The sequence below is a fragment of the Haliotis rubra genome, unplaced genomic scaffold (genome assembly GCF_003918875.1).
Source record: "Haliotis rubra isolate DU_JTF1 unplaced genomic scaffold, ASM391887v1 Scf1107, whole genome shotgun sequence".
NCBI lineage: Eukaryota > Metazoa > Mollusca > Gastropoda > Lepetellida > Haliotidae > Haliotis > Haliotis rubra.
The window spans coordinates 85915-99013 of record NW_025765012.1 but is presented as its reverse complement, the minus strand read 5'-3'; the positions used below and the strand labels follow the sequence as shown (position 1 = coordinate 99013).

The 13099-nt window shown below is 43.8% G+C and overlaps 1 protein-coding gene across 4 annotated transcripts in view; it reads right to left on the bottom strand.

Moving 5' to 3' along the window:
• Nucleotides 1-13099, bottom strand: part of LOC124287354 (glycine receptor subunit alpha-2-like) — a 78896-nt gene that overhangs the window by 35143 nt on the left and 30654 nt on the right. Inside the window, exon 1 of one of the 4 annotated variants that reach the window (XM_046723875.1) lies at nucleotides 7899-7932. The exons of 2 other annotated variants lie outside the window; for them this stretch is intronic. The gene's annotated coding sequence lies outside the window, so the exon portion shown is untranslated. Of the gene's footprint in view, nucleotides 1-1364; nucleotides 1428-7898; nucleotides 7933-13099 lie in introns of those variants that run through there. One more of the 4 variants, XM_046723882.1, reaches the window with a different exon arrangement.

The following is a 13099-nucleotide window of genomic DNA, read 5'->3' as shown; positions in this document are numbered from 1 at the left end:
AAATACAGAACTGTAACACAGACCTTACTGCCTCCAGACAACACAACTACAGAACTGTAACACAGACCTTACTGTCTCCTGTCAACACAAACACAGAACTGTAACACAGACCTTACTTCCTCCTGTCAACATAGCTACAGAACTGTAGCACAGACCTTACTGCCTCCTGACAACACAAATACAGAACTGTAACACAGACCTTACTGCCTCAAGACAACAAAAATATAGAACTGTAACACAGGCCCTACTGCCTCCTGTCAACACAAATACAGAACTGTAACACAGACCTTACTGCCTCCTGTCAACACCAATACAGAACTGTAACACAGACCTTACTGCCTCCTGTCAACACAACTACAGAACTGTAACACAGGCTTTACTGCCTCCTGCGAACACAAACACAGAACTGTAACACAGACCTTACTGCCTCAAGACAACACAAATATAGAACTGTAACACAGACCTTACTGCCTCAAGACAACACAAATATAGATTTGTAACACAGACCTTACTACCTCAAGACAACACAAATACAGAACTGTAACACAGACCTTACTGCCTCAAGACAACACAAATATAGAACTGTAACACAGACCTTACTGCCTCAAGACAACACCAATACAGAACTGTAACACAGACCTTACTGCCTCCTGTCAACACAAACACAGAGCTGTAGCACAGACCTTACTGCCTCCTGTCAACACAAATATAGAACTGTAACACAGGCCCTACTGCCTCCTGTCAACACAAATACAGAACTGTAACACAGACCTTACTGCCTCCTGTCAACACCAATACAGAACTGTAACACAGACCTTACTGCCTCCTGTCAACACAACTACAGAACTGTAACACAGGCTTTACTGCCTCCTGCGAACACAAACACAGAACTGTAACACAGACCTTACTGCCTCAAGACAACACAAATATAGAACTGTAACACAGACCTTACTGCCTCAAGACAACACAAATATAGATTTGTAACACAGACCCTACTACCTCAAGACAACACAAATATAGAACTGTAACACAGACCTTACTGCCTCAAGACAACACAAATATAGAACTGTAACACAGACCTTACTGCCTCAAGACAACACAAATACAGAACTGTAACACAGACCTTACTGCCTCCTGACAACACCAATACAGAACTGTAACACAGACCTTACTGCCTCCGTGTCAACACAAACACAGAACTGTAACACAGACCTTACTGCCTCCTGTCAACACAAACACAGAGCTGTAGCACAGACCTTACTGCCTCCTGTCAACACAAATACAGAACTGTAACACAGACTTTACCGACAAGAACGGTTCAACCTCCTGACAACATCAATATAGAACTGTAACACAGATCTTACCTTCAATAACGGTTAAGCCTCCTGACAACACAAATACAGGCCCTCAACACAGTACAATTAATAGTGTATCCAAGTGTATACAGCAGATATGTATGATAACATCTGTTACTCCGCTATTTCCCGACATACTTCATTACTCACTTGTCAACTGAACCACGGTTGATTGGCTGATGTTGAATGTAGACGGGCTTACGTAATTATGAACATTTGATTAATTATTACAGGTGACTCTAAGGTAGTGCAAAGTACGTAATAACCTCCCCTTGTTTAAGAAATATCCATTTTGCCTGTAAATTACTGACCATCGGGTGTAGAAATATACACTGTCTGTCATCAGTTGTCGTACACCATACATTCTTCAGTGTCGTGAACTATAAAAAGCGAAACAGTTGGGAGACTATCTGTCATCACTTATATCAAGCAGTACAGGAAGGACACCATAACTATTCAAGTACAATTTAACAAGTCAGAACTCCACCTTCAACTATCTCTCTTGGTAGGAGTAACTCTACCAGCAACTATCCAGGTAGGACGTATTCCACAACAACTACCTAGGCAGGACTCCACCTGTCACCAACTATCCAGGCAGCACTCCACCTGCCACCAACTATCCAGGCAGTACAATTTAACAAGTTAGGACTCCACCTTCAACTATCTCTCTAGGTAGGAGTAACTCTACCAGCAACTATCCAGGTAGGACTAACTCCACACCAGCTATCCAAGTAGGACTCCACCTGCCACCAACTATCCAGGTAGGACTTCACCTGCCACCAACTATCCAGGTTGGACTCCACCTGACACCAACTATCCAAGTAGGACTCCACCTGCCACCAACTATCCAGGTAGGACTTCACCTGCCACCAACTATCCAGGTAGGACTCCACCTGACACCAGCTATCCAAGTAGGACTCCACCCGCCACCAACTATCCTTGTAGGACTCCACCTGCCACCAACCATCCAGGTAGGACTCCACCTGACACCAACTATCCAGGTAGGACTCCACCTGCCACAAACCATCCAGGTAGGACTCCACCTGCCACCAACTATCCAAGTAGGACTCCACCTGCCACCAACCATCCAGGTAGGACTCCACCTGCCACCAACCATCCAGGTAGGACTCCACCTGACACCAACTATCCAGGTAGGACTCCACCTGCCACCAACTATCCAGGTAGGACTCCACCTGCCACCAACCATCCAGGTAGGACTCTACCTGCCACCAACCATCCAGGTAGATTTATTCTTTTTAGAAAAATATATCAATGTCCACAGGGGTCAAATGGACTTGAAAGTTATATGAATTTGTAGCATATGGCACTCCCAGGTATATGAAGTGCGGTATGATAGAACGGTTGAGAGAGAAACCAGCTCCATTTCCATCACAGCAGCTGTTAAAACACAACACCGACAACACAAGGTCCCTAACTGGATCAGATGGAAGCCGCGCACTCTGCCCCATAACCCCGACTTATCTGTTATATGGGCAAATTAACCTAACAATGTCAGTCAAGGGACTGAAGACTTACATAATTGAATCAGGGTGGACGAGCTATGTGTATGTACGTGATGAGATGGTAATCGATGTGAGAGCTGAAGATTGACAATAGTGGTTAACAAACGACACCAGATGCTGATATGTGGAGGGCAAATCATGAACTGGGGAACACAGGCAAGTAGGCTGTGGGTACAAGCGCATGAAACCTTTCACGTAAGTGTGTACGTGTGTCAGATCTACGACTCTCTCGCGAGATTTTCTACTAATTTGGGAAAATGAACATTAGGCCGTACACTGTTGGACATCAGCTGTATCTAAATTCAAGCAACATAAAGGCGACACTCTATGGATATCAACTTCTATATTCGAGGAACATGATGTTTCGAAGTGTATTCTTCTTCATCAGGTGATGAAGGAGTAAGAATATACCCTGAAACGCCGTATTCCTCTAATAGAGAAGCTGACATCCATAAATTCTCGACTTTATGTGTATCACTTCTAAATGCCGTTCAAAGACTCCACAAAACAACAGCCAGACGACTCTTATTGGTTAACAGTGTTAACTTTCAAACTTTTGTGAAGGAATGCGCGTTGAAGACAAGTCTGCTTATCTTACCTTCATGTGAAATACTTTAATTTCATTGGTCAATGACACTTTAACAAGTTTCCGTGTCACCCCTTTCAAGGAGGGTGACAACTGGTAAAATATTACCCGCTGCCACGGTAACCGCCAAACTTTCCGCCGAGAAGCTGTGTCACTAACAGTCGTATGACGTCATAATATGAGCCCGGATTTCGAAAACCGTTCGATTAGCTGTTTTGGAGTTCACTATGTACAGATTTATTTTACCGAATTTCACTGCTTTATTTAAAATATTTTATAAATTAAGTCGTTTGCACACTCAACTTAAACACAATTAACCATTTTTATAGCAGTTTTAAGCTTGTTCACTGATTTAGAAAATCCAGTCGAGAGGCAGATGTCATTTTGTTTACATGACATGCACATGTATATAGTCGGTAGTGATCTGTAAAATAAAATCAAATCATATTTTGTATATTTTTCATGGCGGTAAGATAAATACGTTGTATGCTTCTCTCGAGGGTAATACGGTCTGATGTATGCCTATTTGTATCAGTGTCATTCCTCGCCGGTACAACTTATATTGTCCTGTGAGAAGGGGTAGAATAGCTCCCGACTATTGGTTGACTAGACTCGGTGACTTGGTTGATTGCTTGTATCCCGAAGGCGTAGGCCGTTGCTTATATATCAATAGCTGGACTAGCAGGTCAACATTCGTCTATTCAGATTCTTCTATAATGTTACTTCGTGTCACGTGAAACAACAAAACGTGTCTTGTCCTCTTTGATAAGGATTCGTGTTGCACACCGAGACGATATTTTACAGCCACTTCTTCCATTAATGCACATGCGCGTGTAACATGATACATTATACAGACGTACAAGCCGCATTGTAGGAGGACACGCCACACTTCAAACATTCAACGCACAGTGTAGCAGAACACGACACATCAAAGAAGTACAGGCAACAGTGTTCCAGGACATGACGCGTCACAGAAGTACAAGTCACATTGTTCCAGGATATGACACATCACGGAAGTACAAGTCACAGTGCAGTAGGACTCGACACATCACAGAAGTATAATTCACAGTGTCTTCACGTCACTCAAGTACAAGTCACAGAGTAGTAGGGCATGACACATCAAAGAAGCACAAGCAACAGTGTTCCAGGACATGACGCGTCACAGAAGTACAAGTCACAGTGTAGTAGGACACGCCACATTTCAAACATTCAACGCACAGTGTAGCAGGACACGACACATCAAAGAAGTACAGGCAACAGTGTTCCAGGACATGACGCGTCACAGAAGTACAAGTCACTTTGTAGGAGGACACGCCACACTTCAAACATTCAACGCACAGTGTAGCAGGACACGACACATCACAGAAGTACAAACCAAAGTGTTCCAGGACATGACGCGTCACAGAAGTACAAGTCACAGTGTAGTAGGACACGACACATCACAGAGGTACAAGCCACAGTGAAGTAGGACACGACACATCACAGAAGTACAAGCCACAGTATTCCAGGACACGACGCATCACGGAAGTACAAGCCACAGTGTAGTAGGGCATGACACGTCACAGAAGTACAAGCCATAGTATTCCAGGACATGACACATCACAGAAGTACAAACCACAGTGTTCCAGGACATGACACATCACAGAAGTACAAGCCACAGTGAAGTAGGCCATGACATGTCACAGAAGTACAAGTCACAGTGATGTAGGGCATGACACGTCACAGAAGTACAAACCACAGTGTAGTAGGGCATGACACGTCACCGAAGTACAAGCCATAGTGTAGTAGGGCATGACACATCACAGAAGTACAAGCCATAGTGTAGTAGGGCATGATACATCATAGAAGTACAAGCCATAGTGTAGTAGGGCATGACACATCACAAAAGGACAAGCCACAGTGTAGTAGGGCATGGCACGTCACAGAAGTACAAGCCATAGTGGAGTAGGACACGACACACTACAGAAGTATAAGTCACAGTGTAGCAGAAAACGACACGTCACAGAAGTACAAGTCATAGTATTCCAGGAAATGACACATAAAAGAAGTACAAGTCACAGTGTAGTAGGGCATGATACATCACAGAAGTACAAGCCAGAGTGTAGTAGGGCATGATACATCACAGAAGTACAAGCCATAGTGTAGTAGGGCATGACTAGTCACAGAAGTATAAGTCACAGTGTAGCAGAAAACGACACGTCACAGAAGTACAAGCCATAGTATTCCAGGACATGACACATTAAAAAATTACAAGTCACAGTGTAGTATGGCATGACACATCACAGAAGTACAAGTTGCAGTGTACTAGGGCATGACACATCACAGAAGTACAAGCCATAGTGTAGTAGGGCATGATACATCACAGAAGGACAAGTCACTGAGTAGTAAGGCATGACACATCACAAAAGGACAAGTCACAGAGTAGTAGGGCACGACACGTCATAGAAGTACTAGCCACAGTGTTCCAGGATATGACACATCACGGAAGTACAAGTTACAGTGTAGTAGGCCATGACACGTCACAGAAGTACAAGCCACAGTGAAGTAGGGCATGACACGTCACAGAAGTACAAGCCATAGTGTTGTAGGGCATGACACATCACAGAAGTACAAGCCATAGTGTAGTAGGGCATGATACATCACAGAAGTACAAGCCATAGTGTAGTAGGGCATGACACATCACAGAAGTACAAGCCACAGTGTAGTAGGACACGACACACTACAGAAGTATAAGTCACAGTGTAGTAGGGCATGATACATCACAGAAGGACAAGTCACAGAGTAGTAGGGCATGATACATCACAGAAGTACAAGCCACAGAGTAGTAGGGCATGACACATCACAAAAGGACAAGCCACAGAGTAGTAGGGCATGACACGTCATAGAAGTACTAGCCACAGTGTCCCAGGATATGACACGTCACAGAAGTACAAGCCACAGTGAAGTAGGGCTTGACACGTCACAGACGTACAAACCACAGTGTAGAAGGGCATGACACGTCACAGAAGTGCAAGCCATAGTGTGGTAGGGCATGACACATCACAGAAGTACAAGCCATAGTGTAGTAGGGCATGATACATCACAGAAGTACAAGCCACAGTGTAGTAGGGCATGACACGTCACAGAAGTACAAGCCACAGTGTAGTAGGACACGACACACTACAGAAGTATAAATCACAGTGTAGCAGAAAACGACACGTCACAGAAGTACAAGTCATAGTATTCCAGGACATGACACAAAAAAGAAGTACAAGTCACAGTGTAGTAGGGCATGACACATCACAGAAGTACAAGCCAGAGTGTAGTAGGGCATGGCACGTCACAGAAATACAAGCCACAGTGTAGCAGAAAACGACACGTCACAGAAGTACAAGCCATAGTATTCCAGGACATGACACATTAAAAAAGTACAAGTCACAGTGAAGTAGGGCATGACACATCACAGAAGTACAAGCCATAGTGTACTAGGGCATGACACATCACAGAAGTACAAGCCATAGTGTTGTAGGGCATGATGCATCACAAAAGGACAAGTCACAGAGTAGTAGGGCTTGACACATCACAAAAGGACAAGTCACAGAGTAGTAGGGCATGACACATCACCGAAGTACAAACCACAGTGTAGTAGGGCATGACACATCACAGAAGTACAAGCCATAGTGTAGTAGGGCATGACACATCACAGAAGTACAAACCACAGTGTAGTAGGACACGATACACTACAGAAGTATAAGTCACAGTGTAGCAGAAAACGACACATCACAGAAGTACAAGTCATAGTATTCCAGGACATGACACATAAAAGAAGTACAAGTCACAGTGTAGTAGGGCAATACACATCACGGAAGTACAAGCCACAGTGTTCCAGGATATGACACATCACGGAAGTACAAGTCACAGTGCAGTAGGACTCGACACATTACAGAAGTATAATTCACAGTGTCCTCACGTCACTCAAGTACAAGTCACAGAGTAATAGGGCATGACACATCACAGAAGTACAAGCCACGGGAGTTCCAGGACATGACACGTCACAGAAGTACAAGTCACAGTGTAGCAGGACACGACACATCACAGAAGTATAAGCCACAGTGAAGTAGGACATGGCATATCACTGAAGTACAAGCCACAGTGAAGTAGGACATGGCACATCACAGAAGTACAAGTCCAAGCCAGAATGTAGGTGTGGCCAGTCGTCAAAGATAGTGCCCAATATGGTGTCTTAGTACAAGCAAAGACCATATAATATTATATGGTCTCTGGTACAAGACGGTGCTACTTCATAAAATGTGCTCCTTGTAGCTTCCGTGAACTACCATACGGGTTTTGGTTATATTGTACTAAAAGCAGTCCAGTATCAGCTATAAAAGGAGAAGGCAACGATATTAACAATCACCGTTCCGCCGATGGTGCGTGGAATGAGAGAGCACTTACCTGACTGCATTTCCCTTACACCCGACAACAGCATACCTACATGTACGCCACTGTATCAGTGCACGTAGTCTGCTGTGTGTATGTATGTAGTTACTGACCTTCAGACGGACTCCCTCGGAATCAAATGTCACGTTTAAAGAAACATTCCCGATTTCACTGTTGAACGAGCCTGTCTCCCACATTGGTGGGGTAAAACTACATTACGTCCTGACACTCAGCCAGTGGTGGTGTTAGGTTTCATGTTAGATAACGTGTTCTGTTCTCAGCTGCCTGTCGCTTCCTGTACCAGCATCCCTGTAGCGCCCACTAACATATCGCATCTAACAGAGCGTAATAAGCATGAGTGGTAGGTTACATCGCTGACCATGTCGAGTGAAGACATGTGCCGACAATACACACACACGCTCACTTGACATGTTGTTACTTCCCACATCCCAACGACAAATGCACCTCCACTGTGGCCCTAAATCAAGATTGCCACTGATCATTATCAAGTGTGTCCAGGACAGCTATATATCGGCGTCCTACCACTACCGCCATATGTCACACACAGCATAATCCACAGGGCAGTCCGTGGGGCTGGACACAGTTCGGAGTTACTAGTACTGTCACATAAGTTCGGAGTTCGTCCGTTACTATTGTGACTGGCACTTCTGTCATGTACACTTGTACTTCTATCATGTACACTTGTGCTTCTGTCATGCGACTTCTACTTCTGTCATCAGACTTCTGTAATGTGACTTGTATTTCTGTAATGTTACTTGTACTTCTGTCATGTGACTTGTACTTCTGTCATGTGATTTGTACTTCTGTTATGTGACTTGTATTTCTGTACTGTGACTTGTACTTCTGTACTGTGACTTGTACTTCTGTCATATGACTTGTATTTCTGTATTGTGCCTTGCACATCTGTAGCATGGCTCTACCACTGCAATGTCACGTCTGTTACTATACTGTGACCTATACCTCTGTACAAACACCAACTATCAAACTATATACTAGTATGTATGTACAATTTCTATTTCTAAGAGTGCAGTGAATAAACTGTTATCGGGACAGCCATGAATTCCAGTTTATTCAAACGGTTCCAATCCTATTCCACCTTTGCGGAACATACCCGCTCAAGAAAAAATGTCATCTATTAGTTGCATTCACAAAAATGGATGGAAGACTTAAGCGATTAGACACATGTGGTAAAAGAACACTAGTGAGCTGTAGCGGCTCGTGTGATAGAGACAGACACTGCTAACTTATACTTAACACACTAATATAAGTGTATATGTGAATAGAAGAAATTCGTTTGTTTTGCGTTATGCAATGTTCATGGTAGTGTGAAGCCAGTTGGATGGACGTGGAAACAGGTTTGGCATCCATCATCCTTTGCCCACAAAAGGCCGTCTAACACACAGGCTATAAACACAGCAGTGACATGGTATACACAGGTGATACCTCTGTCACATGACGATATAAGGTACCCTGAAATATGGCACCATTAATACACTCATTAAGATCTTCCTATTTGTTGGATCTGTTATGCTGCAGGAGTATTAGACACATTGCCTTCAATACATCGTATGTATACTAACTCCAATAGACAAGACCAATACATTGTCAGTAAAATATATGCGACGAAAAACGTCTCCTCAAGCAGAGGGAGTCTTTCTCGCAGTGTCTACTGTACCATTCCGACCGCATCATAAGGAGCTGTTTACGAATACACTCTGTTTAATGATAAAGTAGACACTAGCCAATCAATAGCACGCACTTCTGTGCCAGCCTAGTCTAGTGAGAGCGAGGACATACAATCTTCCCGATTCTGTGTTAGTATGTGTTATCACAAGAAGAACTGTACTAAACTATGATGTCTTTAACAGTAGCACTGGTGGAGTCCTGGGTCATGTGATGCTATATAATTATACGATTCTAACAGTCGGTGGGAGTGTCAGTTACTAGACACAGTTGTTACACGTTGTTACAAACCGACTTGCTGACGGTCGGTGGGAGAGTCAGTAACTAGACACAATTGTTACACGTTGTTACAAACAGACTTGCTGACGGTCGGTGGGAGTGTAAGTAACTAGATACACAGTTGTTACACGTTGTTACAAACAGACTTGCTGACGGTCGGTGGTAGCGTCAGTAACTAGACACACAGTTGTTACACGTTGTTACAAACAGACTTGCTGACGGTCGGTGGGAGTGTCAGTAACTAGACACACAGTTGTTACACGTTGTTACAAAAAGACTTGCTGACGGTCGGTGGGAGCGTCAGTAACTAGACACACAGTTGTTACACGTTGTTACAAACAGACTTGCTGACGGTCGATGGGAGTGTCAATAACATATAGTCAGTGACGATATGCAGTCACAACACACGGTACCGTGTAGTGTGCTCGTGTACTCTACGTTATTCCATGTGGTGCCCTCCGTGTGTGGTTTCCAGCAGGCACTGTCAGCTGCTTTAAGTACTATCTACGTGATATATGTTATGTTAGGAACAATACACATTGTGCATGAAGCTCTTTGTGTGGTATTCTGTTCTTGGGTGTTTGTTATATAACCCCGCACTCAGCAATATGCCAGTTATATGGCGGCGGTCTGTAGAACATACAGTCTGGCATAGGCAATCATAGACACCATGACCAACAGCATGAGCATCTTATTTAAGTGAGTGCGGTACTCAGTTTCTACTTTTTCTTGCAATGGCATTTCACGTAGGTCCTTAGAGCAGACATACCAGCTCCAAATGTCTTAAATATACATGGGCTGAAAACCTGCATGGGTAAATTTACCCTGATATTCAAATCTTCAATGTTATTCACGTCAACCTAGCCCTATATCTTCATATATCTGTAAGAAAACGGTTTACGTAAGCAAGAACGTTATGCTATAAAACCGAGAAGATTGAAAATGCATGTGTCGGTACCGCTGACATCGCTCAGTTGGATAGCCACGGGAGACTATCAGATGTCTACTCCACAGCCGAGCGGAGTCTACATAACATCTTCTACTGATGATGGATGCAGTCACTTGTTTGCAACTGACAATGAACGGGAGATGTTCTTTTAGGCCTAGTGTTTTGTGTTTTATCAGATTCCCCAGACAGTACAAGCATTACGAATGGCATGGTTGTTCCAATTCGTTTGTACAAAACGTGATATTCAAACAAATCATTGACAGAAGGACGTCACGACGTGACTGTAAATGTAGAAACACACCAAGATTCGAATGACACATTTTCCAATTTCATAACAGAACAAATATGAGCACTGACATAGAATGTTCAGAAACAAAATAGTTCAGCTTTCCTAAAGTTGATGTATTGTTCACATTATTGCCACCGACATTTTTATCTTAAAAGTGACAGCCTCTGAAGCAGTAAGAGACAGCAGGACTTGAAAGATTATGTTCTGCTCTTATTGTATCAGAGGGTACACATAAGTGAATAGGTGTTAGTGCCCTCGTGTAAATAACACAACGGCAGACCAAGCACAAGCGTTGATGTCAGCGGGGTAGTGCATGAAAACAGTGACAATGATGATACCACAACTATGAAGACACGGCGCTCCAGGAAAAACACCTGTCTATTACCCAGCATCAAACACACATACTTACACTTCAGTAGCTCGGTCCACAACATACTCAAAACCATTGTGATCTGTACCTTCTACACCCTCCCTTTCCACATACTACAGACATATACACCCTTCCAACACGAGCAAAACCTTACCAACTGCCTACTGTGCTTACTAGCCCAGGCCAAAGTCATATCTCGTGCAGCATATTGCGTGTTACAAGGAACAGCCTATTGTGTAACCTCGTGAAGTCTGTAGCCTATTACCTAGCACAGCCTACTGTGTAACCTCGTGAAGTCTGTAGCCTATTACCTATCACAGCCTAGTGTGTAACCTCGTGAAGTCTGTAGCCTATTACCTAGCACAGCCTACTGTGTAACCTCGTGCAGTCTGTAGCCTATTACCTAGCACAGCCTAGTGTGTAACCTCGTGAAGTCTGTAGCCTATTACCTAGCACAGCCTAGTGTGTAACCTCGTGAAGCCTGTAGCCTATTACCTAGCACAGCCTAGTGTGTAACCTCGTGAAGTCTGTAGCCTATTTCCTATCACAGCCTAGTGTGTAACCTCTTGAAGTCTGTAGCCTATTACCTAGCACAGCCTACTGTGTAACCTCGTGCAGTCTGTAGCCTATTACCTAGCACAGCCTACTGTGTAACCTCGTGCAGCCTGTAGCCTATTACCTAGCACAGCCTACTGTGTAACCTCGTGCAGCCTGTAGCCTATTACCTATCACAGCCTACTGTGTAACCTCGTGAAGTCTGTAGCCTATCACCTAGCACAGCCTACTGTGTAACCTCGTGCAGTCTGTAACCTATTACCTAGCACAGCCTACTGTGTAACCTCGTGCAGTCTGTAGCCTATTATGTAGCCAGACATAAGTAGGCGGTACTAGTTGAAGGGCAACTGATAATTCCAAGAATGAAATACACTCTTCCACACGCTGATCCATTCCTGTTGAAAGTATAAAGATGACACGTAAATACCACCATGAGTCCACGTGGGTTTGAGGGCTATAGAAACAATGCGCCCTTCACACCACCAGTACGTGGCAAAAGCAGGGTCAGGTTGCGCAGCTTACATTTTATCTTATATGATGATACGACTGTTTATTAAACATTACTGAAGTATGTAATTCAGTTATATAAGACAGTAAGATCATAAAATGGATATATTGAGTGCGTGTAGTGATTAAACGTATTTTTTCATCCTAACACCCACTAAACCGTTTTGACCGGTGGAAAGCACCGGTACATACAACAGAATACTTCCTGGCTTAGCTCACGTGTTTTAGGGGGGCAGTTGGGTAGCCTAGTGGTTAAGGCGTTCGTTCGTCACGCCGAAGACCTGCGTTCGATTCCCCAAATGGGCACAATGTGTGAAGCCCATTTCTGGTGTCCCCCGCCCCCGTTATATTGCTCGAATATTGCTAAAAGAGGCGTAAAACCCAACTCACTCACGTGATTTTGGCGCCTGTAGTAAGGGGACTTTTGTATTTTCGTTTCTGCAAACTTTGGCATTGATATCACACACACTCTGTCATATTTCTGTAAAGACGCTACGCCTGAAAACAGGAACATGAAGTCTCCAATACCTGTCGACAGCATTATGCGTTCCTGTAAGCTGCAT